The sequence below is a fragment of the Chelonia mydas genome, chromosome 2 (genome assembly GCF_015237465.2).
Source record: "Chelonia mydas isolate rCheMyd1 chromosome 2, rCheMyd1.pri.v2, whole genome shotgun sequence".
Classification (NCBI taxonomy): domain Eukaryota; kingdom Metazoa; phylum Chordata; order Testudines; family Cheloniidae; genus Chelonia; species Chelonia mydas.
This window is the reverse complement of record NC_057850.1, coordinates 209,141,765-209,159,015: the sequence shown is the minus strand read 5'-3', so window position 1 is coordinate 209,159,015 and position 17,251 is coordinate 209,141,765.

The window sequence follows — 17,251 nt, the reverse complement described above, 5'->3', positions numbered from 1 at the left end:
TAACCCAAATCAGATTGATTTGTGTGTGGATGGAAGGAGGAGTCGGTCTCAAACCTGAGTCACAGCCTGGGCTTAGTGTGCAATGTAGACATATCCTCTGTGGGCACAGTTGAGAAGAGGGTCATCACTGTTTTTGCAGGATCAGAGCCTAAATTTTTGTCTTCCAAAAAATGAAATAGTACCCGCATGGGACAGAGTTAGCAGTATTACTTGTGAATAAGTATGATTAATGCCACTTTGGCAGGCTATACGTTATTAGTATTTTATTTAATATTTCTATTGCAATAGCACCTAGAGGTCCCAATAACAACCAGTGTTCCATTGTGCTAGGTGCTGTACAAATCTGTATGAAGACATGGTCCCTGACCCAGAGGATTTACAGTTTCATTGTGATGTCCAAGACGAATTAGAGGAAGGTTTTAAAAAGGCATCTCCATGGGTTAGAAGAGACAAATCGGAGTGCAAAATCCCACAGAGGCAGTAAGTCAGTATATACACACTTTTATTGCTTTTGTGCTGTATTTCTTTTTCAATTTAGATTTTTGCAACCCTAGCACTGAGGGATGCAGGCTAGCCCTTTAAATTGAGGATCCCTTACATTTCAGTCTGGGTGTCAACCCTTCGTATGCTCGAAGCTCCCAGAGACCCTGAATTTCAGCCACAGACAATTTTAAATTTGTGGGAAAGTGGGCGGGCCTATAAAATAATTAGAACTATCGGTATCTATGCAGATATTTTCGTAAAGCAAAACTCAGAGGTTTCACTTAACTCTAATGGATGCACAGTGTTTAAAGAGTTATTACTTGTAGCCTTATGCAAGTTTCTACAAGAAAACTGAGTCACTTTCATATCTCTAGAATTGTGGAACTCTTACTAGAAGTTCTGACTTCCAGTTCTATTTTGAAGCCAAAAACTCACACCTCCCAGTTACACATTCACAAATTATTGTGAAGAGCAGGAATGCAGAAATAACCTATAGGATATTTTTTTACATTTGTGTGTTTCAATGTTATGAATTTAAACAATTTATTCTTGATGACAAACTTTTGTTTTGCCTTCTTCTCTCATGCTCCATGAACTGAGCACCACAGAATTTTTTTTTTCTGTGTAGAAAATATTTGTCTCCCTGTCTTCATTCCAGCACATTAAGGTTTGCAGAGAGTTTGTCTCCAAAGCCTCAATAATACTGTATTAGATATTTGGTCCTAGTTTTCAGTGAATGCTGTAGCCACTGGGTGGAGAACTTGTCTAACAAACTATCAGATCAAGCCAGGATGAAATCAATCCAACTTTACTTTGCTGGCGAGGCAAAATTTGCTAATACAGGTCATATATTAGACTTTTCTTTTTCAGTGGTCACCGTGGTTCAATTTCCAGCTAGGACATAATTTGCACAATAACCTGAAATTGAAATTAATACTAAGAAACAAGCTGTACTGTACTTAGGAAAAATCCATTAAGCAGCCCGCATTAGAGGAAGAAGCTGCCCAATGGGGTTGAAGCGCATTTGTTACGCTGTAAGACCTGAACTGTTGAAAAAAGTTTCAGACAAATTTCACAGGAACCAGGAAGACACTCCAGTGATGTAAGTTTAGGTTTGATCTTAATGGCAAATGCAAGTATTATGATGATGATTTATTTGTACTACTATAGTGCTTAATGGTTTCAACAGATCAGGGCCACTGCAGGTATGTCTAATCGGCAAGCAGACGCCTACGACAGTGAGTTTCAGAGCCCAGGTCTATAGACTCAGGCTTGTGCTATGGTGCTAAAACTAGCTGAGTTAGTCATTGGGACTCAGGCTATGAAGCCTACCTCCCTTCCTAGGCTTCAGAGCTGAATTCCAGCCTGAGCCCAAACATCTACATAGCTATTTTTAGTGCCATAGCATGAGCCCTGTGAGCCCGAGTTTGTAGATCCAGACTCTGAGGTGGTTTCTGCTTGCCATGTAGACATACTTTGTTTGTAAAGTGCCTAGCCCACCGGGTAAGAGACAGTGCCTCCACTGAAGGCTTACATTCTAAGTAGATAAGACAAGCAAAGAATGGGAGGGAAAAACAGAGGCACAAAAAGGTGAAGTGAGTAGCCCAAGTTTACAGTGAGGTTAGTGAAAAAGCTAGCTCTCGAACCCAGGTCTCCTGAATTCCAAGCTGGTCTAACCATTAGACCATGCCACCTCTCAGCGTGAGATTGTTCTGCACGGCGCATTGCTAGTGAGCGTATAAGTTTTGGGGGCATAAACAGGGCTCTTGAGTCTTGCCACAGTAAATCAGGTAACTCTACCAAAGGTTCTCTACTATCAGAGTCTGGGATAAAACAAGCTGATTGTTTGCACACCTCTAGTTTAAAAAAAAAAAATCAACTGAAATAGATGTTAGAGAACTTCTGTCTCTACTAACTCTCTGTAGCAAGTGGGAAATGTACTATTTTGGGGAGCACTTTTGTTACTGTTATTGAGCTATAAACAAAAAGCAGCTTTGACCAGACTAAAAAATATTCTTTACATGTCATGGAATTGTATTGTATTCTGTGTTTGTGTGTCAGAGTAGAAGTGAAGCAGAAGGTAAAGTTCAACTAATGCTTGTAGCATCAAAATACTGAGCTGAATGATGCGTGTCTGATCAACAGGGCTTTCTGACACAATGCAAAAACTTTAGCAAAAGCAAGAGGATGGCTGGTGCAGGGATGGAATATGGAGAAAGTAATAAAGCTCCCCAAAATTGCTTTTTAATTTTCATATAAGCTCTTGTAAATATATCCAATATCTGTGTTTTGGAGAGACCTTTTCATATCATAATTGAAACCAAATTATTTCCATAATAAAAATTGTTTTTCAAAAAATGTCATGTCAGTGAAAATACTAAATTATTATTACAGGACATTTTTTGTTTGTTTATTGCATTTAAGTTGTAAAGATGTAAAGTACTCTGGGCTAAGTTCCACCACCTTAACTTACATGAAATAATAAATAACTCTGCAAGAGAATCTGTAACAGAGTAGCTTGCCCCTTAAGGGATGGAAACATAGGGCCAGCCAACCATGATCACTGAAGGAGCCACCTGTGCTGTATTAGGTTCGATGGGGTCTGATGGAGGACAGCAGATTCTCCAATTAAGGGCAGCAGGACACTGGAGAGGGGAGAAACTCATGAAGAGGCTGGAGAGAATGAGGAAAAGCTCCTACAGGGAAAAACCCCTGACAGGGGAATTGTCCCCACTAGGAGGACTGAGGGTAGCTTGCTAAGGCAGGAGGATGCTGGAGCCTGAGCTCCAGTCAGGTAAAGCCTGGGAGTGGTGACTGACTTTGGACCCAGCTCTGGGAAGGATGATTGGGAACTCCCCCCACCCAACCCACACCCCCAGGGATGGGTGGGGGATGGGGCAGGAAGAGACAGACAGATATTGAACTGGGGTTAGGGCCCAGAGAGGGTCAGACTAAATACATTCCAAGGACTAAATAAATTGGACTCCAACAGGGGAATGTTTTAAATTACCTTTAGACTGGTGGTGTGACATTCTTAAGGGGCCCTGAAGAGGCGGAAACAGAGGCAGGGTGCTGTACAGTTGCCTCTGGCCATGAGGGAGTGTTCAGGAGTTGGCTGACTCTGTTAAAGAACCCAGTGGTCAACTGGACTACTTTCGAAGTAAGGTACTGTGGGAGAAATTCTGGCCCTATCTAAGTCAATGGTAGATTCTCAATAACTTGAATGGGGCCAGGATTTCATGCCATGTCTAAGCAGGCCTCTGTTAGTAGAGGACCCACCCTGTACTCTGGGCATTCAGATATCTGCTATGTTTTGTACAAGAGAAGTGGGCAGGGGGAGACAGATTGGAGAGGTAGACTAGAGAGCTCAAAGAAGATTTTAAAAAGAAAAGCCTTGTAAAAGATGAAGGTAAAAAGTCCTGGGAAAAGGCTATATTGGACAAACAAAATGTGTTAATGCTGCCATCTCCAAGTAATGAGTTTACTTATAAGTAACCTAGATTGGGGAAGATCCCATAAGTGGTGAGCACTCAAGCAACAATTTCATGAATCTGAGGCCTATTTCCTGATGGAGAAGCAACATGTAAGTATCCTCTCATCCTGATCCCAGTGTCACCTAAGACCCTTTTGTAATTTCTTTACATAAAGTCTTGTGTGCTAAAATTAAAAGGAGAGTTCAGAACACACAGCATTAACTAAAGGACAATACAAGAAAAAGCTCTTGACTCAACTGTAATCAAGACACTAAGATATAGGAGTTGTAGTATCCACCACAGAGGACATATGCTCTATGGTACTTTTCCAGTGGAATAACAGTAGATCAATTCTCATATATTGATTTTTTCGCATGTGTCTATATCTCATATCTATCTTATCCTACAGTGCACACGACACTATCACACACATGGGCACATATATTAATTCCAAAGGGATAGATGATTTTTGTGCCTTTGTGGATTTCATCAAGCTGTGACCCATGCTTCCTAGAAGGCTCCAGCCTTAAACTTTTGCAGGTAAAGATGGGGTACGTTTTTTTTCTGAGTTTCCTCCCCAAAATCTCAAATGTTTTCACTTAAAATCAAACCCAAGATTTTCCATCATTAAAACACCATAATGATTATCCCTTTTTACTTGATCCTGTAATTTGTTGCATGTGAACAGACTGCTGTGCTCATGTGCAATGAATTGCAGAATCAGGGCCCATATTATCAATATATAACATCACTAAAAGGCAGGATCCCCAACTGCTGAGAGCAAAAAATCCCAATATCTTCACTTCTCCCTTTTTCAACAACAGATACTGTTTAAAAACTGGACCTCAGTGCACAAAAAATGAACTGAAAATTACAACAGTGGAGTAAATTTGAGATGTCATTTGAATAATTTTTTACATAAATGCTACTTTTCTCATGTAGCTCTGTTACCTTTCTTCTTTTTCAAGTATTTCCAAGTGCTGTTGATCACTAGCGCAAGAGCCAAAACAAGAATTAGTGTACGCTTTCAAAGTCCAGACTTTAAATTTAGGTATTTAAATGTGTTCTTAGGTAACTGCATACACATTTTAGATGCCCAGGTATTCATTTAAGCATCCATATCTGGATTAGGGGCTGTGTTCTGCTCCGATTGAGGTTAATGCCAAAACTCCAATTGAATTCAGTGTTCTAGGAGTGAAATCCTGGCCCTTAGAAAGTCAATGAGAGCGTTGTCACTGGCTTGAAGCTAAGATTTCATTTTCACTACCCATGTTTGAAAACTGGGCTCTGCATGAGAAAAGCGAATTCTGTCTTTCTGTGCACACAGGTTCCCCATTCTTCCACTGTAAAGTTGTCATAAACATTCTGCTGAATATTTCCTCCACCTGCTTCAAAGAATTAAAAAATCATCTCTTAAAAGGAAAAGTAAATGTACCAAATGGTACTATGCCTCAGGGGGTTGAGAATGATGAAGGAAATGTTGTAATGTTTTATATTTGATCTCATGGTATACACATGGAATTTGTGTGTGTGTTTATATATATGTGTGTGCGCACCTACTGTCATATAATCAATCCGCTTTATTGATGCTGTAGGGTAAAGGTGAGATTACGGTTTCATCATATTTTTTAAACACTCAAACTTTCTCAGTATTATTTTTTGGAGGCTGAAAATTTCTCCTGCTCGTTCTTCAGCCAGTGTTCAGAAGTGCATTTTCGTGGAAGGTTTCATAAAAAAACATTTGTTTTTTGAATTATTAAAAAATAAGAAAAAAAATCACCCGTTGACATTTTCCAAGATTTTTTGTGTGCTTCCACACCACACAAATTGCATGGACTTGGGATGTGGACTAGAAATATGACCTACAGCAATAAAAATGTTTAACTTCTATGATTTTATAAAGAAACTTTTGAACAACAGATTTGATCATTTTACTTTAGAGGGATTCTTATGGTATAATGCAAAAATCTGAATACGTTGGGCCAGATCCACACCTGGTGTAAATCAGCACAGTGCCACAGCAGTCAGTGGATCCTTGTTCAGCTGAATTAGGTGTCTTTTTCAGGCTGAGGGCTAAATTTTGGGAGGTGCTGAGAACCTGCATTCCCCACTGAAGTTGAAGAGTCTTGTGTTAGCACATGGTGAAGGCCAGGTGTTGCCCTTCCACAGTGAAACCTGTGGAAGGTGATTCAAAGAGGGAAAACAAAGTTTCCTTCAGTTTCCTCTGAAGTTTTCCTTTAGTTTGGGCATGGAGCAGAAGACTTGCTTCTCTGGAAGAAGGAAGTACAGTCACCAAACAGTATGATCTGCTAAGATCACTTAGATCTTTGAGAAATCTCTCAGAGGCCAGGGCTATGTACGCTGTGCCATGGCACTGACTGCTAGGCCTCCTGTAGCTCTTTCCTGCTCCTTGGCTCCACAGGAGACCTAAAGGTGGTCTCTAAAATTATATTTTCTGTCATGTTAACTTTGTTCTCTCTCTCCTCAGTTCCTTTCACTGATTTTTGTATGCACACTTGCTGCTGCCTTTTACAGATGAGATGTTTAGCAGGTTAAGGCAGGGATTGTTTTGTTCAGTGTTTTTTTCAGTGCCTGCCATATTAGGGCATGATTCCTGCTCAGGGTTTCTGGTACTACTGGGATAAAATAAATACTTTTTAGTGAGAGACAAACTGTATTTAAACTCAAGTTAGCCAGAGCACATAGAGGCAGGATGGTATTGTGTTGAAGACACTAGTCTGTGCCTCAGGAGACGAGTTCACTTCCTGATTCTGCTCTGAACTTCCACTGTGATCTAGAACATGTCCCTCAGTTTCTTTGTGCCTGAGCTCCCCACCTGTAAAATGGATATCTCATAATGTGGTTGTGAGGATAAATATATAAATGTTTCCAAGATGCTCACATACCGTGTTAATGAGGCAATATATTTACCTAGACACAATGCAAAGGGGGATGCAGTCTTATACAATGGCAATGTACAGCAATATTAATGCAATAGGCTTTCTTTTTTTATCCCATACCTAGATAATCGCATGTATGCTGCCATCATTTGAATCAATAACACGTTATCCCTTTTCAGAAGAGGGATCATTCACAAATGGAAATGACAGTGAAAGCTAAAGTGGACTCAGCATTTCTGTCAGTGACATTAGGTGAGCTCTCAACAGAAACCTCTTCCTCAGTCTCTTTTGAGTTCCTTCTCATGTTCCCAGAAGACATCAGGCCTCTTGCTAGGTGCTCAGTTTAAAAGCTGGCCAGTCTCTTCAGCTTTCAGGTTTTATTATCTTATCTCTTCAGAATGTTCTACCAACCTGTCTGGGTTGTGTGAAGAATGTAAATAAATTACAAGCTCACAACATTTAGACTTCATTATCAGGTAACATCCTCCTGTTGCCCTGTTCTTGACTCCTGATACCTGATGCCCCAAAATGTGTTGTCTGATGCTGAAGAGTGAAAATGGGGATGTCTTGCTCCTTTTTTATGGATAGAGACTAACTGGTCTATGGGGTAAAAAGATGTCTGATTAAAGCACTATGAGACCCAGAGGATCCCCTAATATAGAAACTCTTTGGACCTGATCCAGCTCTCATAGAAATAAATGATAAGATTCCCATTGGCTTTAAGGAACCTGGATAAACCCCTTTCATAATACATAATTATTCCTGTACTCCATAAACTTTTAGTGTTACAGCTGGCACAGTGGATCTTCCAAAACAGCAAAAAAGCAGAATGGATTTTCATAACCTTTTTCTGGCTTTCTGATGTTGCTAGCAAGTAAGGTTACAAATATTTGGTCCAACTGAAGGTCTGATCCAAAGCTTGTTGAAATCAATAAGACTTTTACCATTGAATTCAGTGGTATTGGATAAGACCCCAGGTAAAAGTCACAAAGATACTTTTCCACTGGAACAGGAGTGGAGACGTTTAAAAGAAGGGTAAAAATCTGTAGTACCTGATGCTTTAGGATGCATTACTAAATGCACTCCAGCTTCATCCTTACAGGGTTGGCTCCATTTTCTGAAGCTTTTAAATAGCTAACAAATGGCTTTCCTATGTTGCCTGGTTTTCTATTATATTCTTTCTGGCATGTATGATATAGTGGAATGACATCATATCCATTAAATCTGTCTCTATTCTAGAAACTTGTTTAAGGTTAACTGAGGCACAAGGGTTTTGTTTCACATATCTGATGTGATTCAGACTGCACAGCTCTAATTCATAATGCCTTTAAAACTATGAAAGAATACCCAGTAAATGGGTCACTCAGTTTGATACATGGATTCAGCACTAACAATACCCTAATTTATATATTTAATACATATATAAAAGATTGAGGGCACTTTTCATTTCCTGAACCCTTCATAGTTCCAAGGAATCCAATCCGTGCTTTGCTCTCTACAACATAAGTTTGGGGTTTTAATGAAGGCTGCCAAGTTGGCAATATGTAAGTAAATTAATGTTAACACATGTGTTAACTATCTGACTGATGACAACGACAGGACTTCTCACCATTCATCTTTCATCTTAAAACAGACTATAAACTGGGTTGGAAATAATAATAAAAAAAATACCAAGAAGTGTAACAATAGGAGAAGAAAGTTCAAGAGCAACCCCACCATAAAACCCACTGAGCATAACTCATTATAATTTTCCATGTCCCCATTTACGCACTGTAAAGTAGACTAGCCAAAACCTTGAAAATTAACAGCATCATCCATCTGAACCCCTCCATAAAGAACCGTCCAGTTTTTAAAATATACCTTTAAAAAAAGATCATTATGGATCTTAAAATTAATTAGAAAATGTCAATTATAGGTCGTATCATTTATGCCTCGCAGACAGGGAATTATAAGTCACAAGGCTGAATCGGTTCCTTTCTTAACTGTTGTCTGTTGTGCAGCATTGCTATACAGTGTTAAATGGCTGACACATTCCCCCTTCCCAGAGATGGCCACATTTCAGAGGGAATTAAGTTATTCCTGTATACACTAGGACACGATGATGTCCTTGGATACCAACAGCAACTCCAGTTGTAGATATCTGAGGGCAGAATTTGGCTAATAGGGCCCAATCCTGATGACAGGAGCAAAGACTTAAGGCTGCTGTATTTTACAGCAGCCACAAATGGCCCAAAGAAACCCAAACCATAGCTGGGCTTAGGGTGGCCTCACTTCTTTTCCTCTAGCTGGGTCCCCTTTCTCCTGTGACACAGGACTCAGAGAAAGATTTGGTTCTATCACACCATGCTATCCAGCCTGCATGAGAATAATCCTCCTGAGGCTTGTTAAGCTAGCACTGTGGCTGGATTCCAACAAGGGTGTAGCACAAATCAGCCACATTTCACCTGACAATCTGCCCCTTTCACTGAAGACATACTAGCTAGACCTAGTCAGAAAATTTCCATCAAAAATGTTTTGAAAGGAAAGTTTAAAAGGTACCTTGAATTATCAATCATCTGATTTTAATAAGTTTCACAGTCCACAGTTTCACCTTATTCCTCTGACGAGCTGGTCAGAATTTTTCATTTAAAGGTTTTTTACCTTTTTTTAAAAAACAAAAAACCCTTACAATTTGTCAACAAAAATCAAAATCTTTTCCGTTTGCTTTGTTTTTTGTTTCTCCAATTCCCCTCTTCCTCTCCCCATTGCACTGGCAAATGGAAACAAATTGAGTGGAAGGGGAGAAAAGAAAGGGGAACTAAAAGGGGGAGTGGAGGGGAGAAAAGAATCAAATAATTATTTTATTTTGAAAACCAAAAAATCATTAAAAATGAGGTTTTTAAAAAAAATCTTTTTAATGAAAAACATACTTACTATTTTCCAGCTGGCTCTTTTCCTTAGAAATAGGCATGAATCATGGTGGGTTTTTTAATAGTAGTAATCAGAAGGCTTTGCAACTGAAGCAAGTCAAATTATGGCTTCTAAATGTAGAACTTTTTTGTTATGTGGTTGATATAGTCATTCAAATGAAACATAATGTGATTCGATGGTAGCTAGTGTAGATTGAAGGTATTTTTCAATCCCCATGTTGAGTTGTTGTCTGAAATCCTTTGTTTATTTTATCCTATTTATACACACAAATGAACTCAATTTTAAACTTGTGATATCTCTGAAATAAAGGGTACAGAGAGATCCTGTTATAATTTGCACTGCATGGGTTCTGTGTTCAATTTTGTTTTCTATATCAGTGAGATTTGCAATGAAAGCGAATAACAGTCATTTACTCATATTCATGTATGTCTATAAGGCATACACACAGATTTCATACTGGTATATCTATGTAGAGTAGGTGTGCAAATTTTAACCAAAATAGTAATCCCTAGTATTGATACTGTTATAACTTTATAAGGTGTCTTATACTGGTATAATGTATTGCACTTCCCCTATTGGAAGAGCTATACCTGTATCACTGCATCCACACGCTGGTCGGGGGGAGGAAGTGGGGGAGGGAATACAGTACAACTTTTTGAGTATAGATAAAACCTTAGATCCCAATTTTTCCCCTAATCACAATGTGGATACTAAAGTACAGGGTTCAAGTCTTTAAAAACTGGGCACCTAAATTCTGGCTCCTACATTAAGTGACCTGATTTTCAGAAGTGCTGAACACCCGCAGCTCTGACTGGGGTCAATGGGAGCTGCTAGGTGCTCAGTACTTTTGCTAAAATTCATGATGTAAGTATTGAATTTAAGAGCCTGGCTTCAGGCATCCATTTAGGCAAATCTTTGTCAGGACCAGCTCCAGGGAGGTTCTGAGCACCTGCGGTAATGAGCAAATGGGAGTCGCCCAGCCTTTCTGTGAGTTGGCCCATAGCTCAAAGGGAAGTCAGAGCAGCTCATGAAAGGATTGATTCAACCTGAATTTATATCAGAAGGCATTCTCAGGTGAAAGGCTGAGAACTAAAATGTGAGGGGTATCATCACTTTCTTCTAGGAAAATGGAGTACACAAGCATGGGAATGACATGAACTGCAAACTAAGGCCCTGGTCCTGCTTACAGGTGTGCTGTTTGGCTGCAGGAGTCTGCCTGCTTATGTTACACTGCAGTATCGGGGACTGGTATCAATGCAAGAGTAGGATGTTCAGTGTCTTGAAGGAGATATTGAGCACTCTGAAGAGTAGAATCTGAGATTTGCATGTGTCTCGTTTATCTGCTACTTCATACAAATATGAGCAGCCATTTTAAAAAAAATACAACACATCCATTACTTATTACATAGCCTATAGTAAGCACAGGCATAATAGCCAGGGACTGAGGGATTACCCCAAAGTGATTAAACAATCCTTAGATCTCCCCTAAAATCTCACTCTATCTGTGGTACACATGGCCCCCACCCCCATAATATCAGAGAACCTCACAATCTTTGATTTATTTATCTTCCTGTAAGGTAGGGAAATGCTATTATCGCCATTTTATATGTAAAGAACCCAGGCACAGAGAGTTAGGCCTTGCATACACTAGGAAATTAGGTTGGTATGACTGTATTGCTCAGGGTTGTGAAAAATCCACATCCCTGAGCAACGCAGCTAAACTAACCTATCTGCTAGTGTAGACAGCTAGGTTGACAAGAGAAATTCTCTCATTGACCTAGCTACCACCTCTCGGGGAGATAGTTACCTATGCTGATGGGAGAATACCTTCCATCAATGTAGGTAGCATCTTCACTGAAGTGCTACAGCGATGCCAGTGTACTGGCTTAGATGCAGATGAGCCCCAAGTGATTTGTCCAAAGTCACACAAGAAGCCTACAATGGAGTAAGGTATCCCAGGTATCCCAAGGTCCTAGGCTAGTGTCCTAACCACTGACCATCCTGCTTTCTCCTGTGGTGGCAATGAGCTCATTATGCAATGTTGTTAATAATAAAAAGCAAACCCGCTCACCAAGTCTATTCTCAGTCTCTCAGTACAGCATGTCTCTTCTGTGGGCCCTTTCAGGCCAAATCCTGCAAACCTATTACTGAAAGTAGTTCTTAACACCATGAATTGGCCCACTGAAGTCAATGCTCACGCAAGATTGCACTATTTGACAGCATTCACGGGCTTGGATCCATGGATTGTAAACTCTTGGGGCATATACTCTTTTATTTCTCTGTCTTGTACAGTTCTGCGTGCATTGTCAACACTTAATGCTTAATTACCCACCATTTCAGTTAATGTCAATAGGAGCTGTAGGTGCTCAATAGCTCTGAAATCAGGCCCTGGATAAGCAACATTCAAAAATGACATGTCTGGCTCCTGGTTTTTCTCCAGACATTGAGTTTACATTAATACCAGTCTGTTAGCAAAAGAGAACTTAATGTATTAGGAATTATCATTGTAGCTATTTGTAGGCAAAAAATAGGCTATTCTTTTGTACTAATGGGAATATTTGAAATGCATAGATTATATTACATACAACTACTCACAGGCAAGGATAGGAGTACAATATATCCATGCACCACTTACCTCCTTCTCCATTCCAATCTCATTGTCAAGTTTATGAGTGGAATTATATGACAGGGTTGCTTGGGATAGCAGGAGAGTAGACTCAGTGACCCTGGAAATCCCTTCTAGTCCTATATTCCCAAGTAGTGACTTGTCCATAACTCTCACTAGTTTCTATACTCCTAAATCAAAGTGGGCCCCAAATAGAAATACACCAAACCTTTTATTCTGAGAGACCAGACATCTTAACTTTTAAAAAGGCGCCCAGTCATCCACCTTTTCAGTGCCAATTTTGCAGCTGAATAAAAGCCCAACACAGTTGGTTTTAAATTCTCACGTGCTAACAGGAAGCCAATATAATTGTATAAAACCACTTTGTTACTCAAGATTTAAAACATGATAGAACACATAATAAATATGCCACAATATTATTGAATTACGAATGTGATGAAGAGCTGCACCTAGATCAAATGCTTGAGAAACAAGTCCTTGATACGCAACAGTTGATGCTAATTTGCTAATACAATATGGGGCAGGTTTTCAAAAATGCTGGGGAACTGCATCTGGGGACAGATTTTTCAGAAAAGCTGATCTCCCATTTAGGCACCGAAATGAATTCGCCAGATTTTCAAAGGTGCTCAGCAGCTCCTACTCTTCTCAATGGGAGCTACAGGGTGCTGAGCACATTTAAAAATCTGTCCCACAGCATTTAGGTGCCTGAATGAACTATTTTGAAAATCCAGCCTTATTTGATCAAATATTCTGGAGCGTCAGATAATCTATCTAGCCACATACTTGTACTGTCCATGTCCCTGTCATCCCTGTGCTAGAAAAATTGGAGAGTTCAGAGAAGATAAGGTCTGACTTCTGAAATTAGAGGTGAAAAATAATGATTCTGTTAGCCATCAGTGGTGATCCCATTTGCCATCAATTACTGTTTAAACTTCAACTTCATAAATCTTTGGGGATTTTACAAGTGAAGCACATGCAGCGTTGAGACTGATTTATTTTATCTGATTATTCACAGCTTGCTAATTTGTAATTGGACTTTTACAACTTGAAAACCTCCAGATTTCAGAAAAACTAATTTATTTTTTTCTTGGGTTAATTGCAGCATTCACACTCAAAACAGTGGAGTGAGATTACTTCTAGTGGGTTGTGTGCAGTGTTCTGGAACTAATAAAAGATATTATTGATTGCCTAATGAAAAGCACCACATTCACACAAATTTACTGTGGCTAAGCATGGATACAACAGCTACTTCTCATTCTGTTTTGAGGATCACCTGCCATTTTACTTGGGTATATTGCTGCATATGAAGTGTGCTTTTAAATTAAGTTAGGGTTGCCTACGGGGCACTATGTTGGGTGGCTCCATTAAGGTGCCCTTATACTTTTTCTTCCATGCAGTGCTACCCATTGCTTTTAATTTAGCTTAAGATCATCAAAATTAATTATGATGGAGTGTATTAAAAGTTGAAACAGCAAGTCAGAGTTTTATTCAGTTAAGTGCTCTTTACTTTTTTTGTTTATGTTTAATGGCTTGAGTGTGCTGTTTGTTCATGAGACTCTAACCTATGCCATTCTGAAAATAATTAGTAAAGTAGAACACAACAGTTGAATAAGACACTCAAGTACTCTCCTTTCTGATCTGGCTAAGACATGGATTTTAAGACCAGAAGGAACCATTATGGTCAGCTAGTCTGAGCTCTTGCATAACACAGACCAAAGAACTTCACCCATTAATGTCTACATCAAGCCAATAGCTTCCAACTGAACTGAAGCATATCCAGACTTGACTTAAATAAAGTGATGGAGAATCCACCATATCCCTAAACAAGTTGTTCTAATGGTTAATAACCTTCTCTGTTAAAAAATTGTGCTTTATTTCTAGTCTGAATTTGTCTAGCTTCAGCTTCTAACCAGTGAATCTTATTATGCCTTCTTCTGCTGGACTGAAGAGTCACCTACGATCAGAAAATTTTCTTCCATGTAGTTACGTAGTCACCTCAAAACCTTCTCTTGGATAACCCAAATAGATTGGGCTTCTTTAATCTCTCACTGTAAGGCATGTTTGCCAGACATCAGATCATTCCGGGAGATCTTTTCAGAGACTTTTCCAATTTTTCAATGTGCTTTTTGACGTGTAGACACTAGAACTGCACACAGTATTCCAATAACAGTTTCACTGATGCTGTATTTCCTTATACCTACCTGATAGTCTCCTGCTTATAAATGTCTTAAGGATCACATTCACCCTCTTAGCTACAGCATCATCCTGGGAGTTCATGTTCAGCCAGTTATCTGCCTTCGCCCCTATACATTGCATCTGGGAGCATGCTTCCCAGAGTAAGTAGATGGATGCACTAGTTCTGCTTGAGCTAGTGCACTAAAAATAGCAGTGTAGATGAGGGTTACATGGGTGATGGCTCAGGCTAGCCACCTCGTACATACCCAGTGGATCTGGGTTTGTACTCAGGCAGGTAGCCTGAGCCGCCGCCCATGCTACCCTGATCTACACTGCTATTATTAGTGCACTAGCTCAAGCAGAGCTAGCTCGTCTGATTACTCAAGCTGAGAAGCACGATCCCGGCTACAGCGTAGGCATAACCTGTGTTCTTTACAGAGTCACTGCTTTCCAGGATACAGTCCCTTATCTTAGAACTGTGACCTACATTCTTTGTTCCTACATGTAAGATCTTGCATGGCTGTGTTAAAACTTGTGTGGTTCAATTGTGAGCCCACCTTTCCAAGTGATCCTGGTCAGTCTGACTTGTCTCCATCATTGTTTACTACTTCACTAATAAGTCACACCTAACTCTGTGATCCACTGAAAGTGAAAGGTGATAGATATTTTTTTCTTTGTAAGTTAATTTAATGTTTGAGTGCCTCATCCAAAACGTATTAGACTCAATGGGAATCTTTCTATTGACTTCAATAAGCTTTGGATCAGGTCTTGAGACATTTACAGTGCTGTTGCTTTAAAAGTATCATGACTTTTAAGACTGAGTGCAAAGTGTTGCGGGGTTTCACAATAACCTTAAAATTCTGTCCATCAGCTTGGCTTATTCCTGTTTAAAAAAAAAAAAACACACAAAAAAACCCCTACTAACAACTTTTGGTGGTTTTGGCTCAGTTTCTCCATATGTAAAGTGAAAATAATACACACCCATCTTTGTAAGGCATTTTAAATTCTCAAATGAAAGGTTCTTTGCAGAGCTGGTCAAAAAACTTTCAGTGGATCAGTTTTGTTGAAATGGGAGTTTTATGGGAGCATATTTATTTCAACAATTTTTTGATTGGGAGTGAAAAAAGTCCAAATGTTTCATTTCAACAATGTCAACATCAAATTCAATATTATGTTAAAATATTCATGTGAATGTATTCTATTTCTGCATAATATGTCTGTTTAATATTTTAATATAATATAAAGGTAAAAACAAAATGAATCAAACTAACTCTATCAAGATGAAGCATTTCAACAATACCAAAACACAACTTTTCAATAGCTCCAAATTGAAACTTTTCAGATTTTTCATTTCATTGGAAATTCCTACATTCTGACTCAGATGAAAAATACCAAAACTTTGGAATTTCCTGTGGAAAAAAAATTCCTGTTCCCAAACAGCTCTTGTTCTATGCAAAGTGCATACTGTGGTTAATAAATATTCTTTAATGAGTGAGAATAGTCTTGTGGTTATGACACTAGTGTAAGAGGTGCCAGTTCAATTCTTCACCTGTGCCTCAGTTCCCAATCTGTAAAGTGAAGATATGACACTTCCTTTCTCTCCTTTACCTGTCTTGTCTATTTATGTTGTAAACTAATCTGTGCAGGGAGTGTCTCTTACTATTTGTATGTATGGTGGCTGGCACAATGGGGCCCAGATCTCAACTAGAGCCTAGATACTACTGTTAAAAAAACAAAACAAAAAACCAACAATCCTAATAACTTTTCAGTACTGATCAAAGCTATTCCAAAAGTAACCAGGAAGTATTTTAAGGTTCAAATCCGCAAAGGTGGCTACAAGCCAGTGTAGAAGGACTTTATGGTATGTGTTACTTTTGTTTCATATGTGAGTGCTTAGCATTCAACGACAAAAGGATTTTTGGGGATAACTTTTCAAATGATGCGTGAACATGTAGAGCACAAGTGTACAATTTTTAGTATTGGAATTTTAAACAATAGTAAATGGATAGTTTGTGGTTATATTCAGTCTTGTGCAGGGGACAGTGTGAAATCACACCAACACAAAGTTCTGGGAGAGATTGTGCCTCAGGACATAGCATGATTCCCAGATTTTCCCACGACCGTAATTATTTGGGCAGGGGGAGGGGGCTCCCAGGAACTTTTACATCAGTTTGTTCTTCTATTAATATCAATGGTGGCTCCTCCCACTGATTTTTCTCCCAGTGACTGGAGACTGAGAAATTTGTTTATTTTTGCTTTACCTGTTCTGACAACTCCAAGGTTGTGCCTTTCAATATTTTGCTTTTATGAGTAAGCTATTTAAAATGGTCCTGGAAGATGTAATGCTTCCAGTCATCACTGCCTGAGAAGCATGCCTCTTCTCTCTTTCCAATACATCGCTGCAGCCTAGGGGACATAATTTTGTTGAGAATATATAAGGTCGCACACTGTATCACAAATTAATGTTGTCCTATGAGATTATTGTGCAGTTTGGGTTCTAAAACTCTCAGTCAAGATTCTAACTAGAGAGTTTGAATGTCTTCATGTAGGAGGGTGCCCAGCAAGAGACACCTTAAAAGGTCCTAATTTTCAGAAAGCATTGAGCACCCACTTCTGTCAATTCAGGCCATTTTGTTGTATCTCAGGTTTGGATATGCACAGTCACTACTCGCTCTTGAAAATCT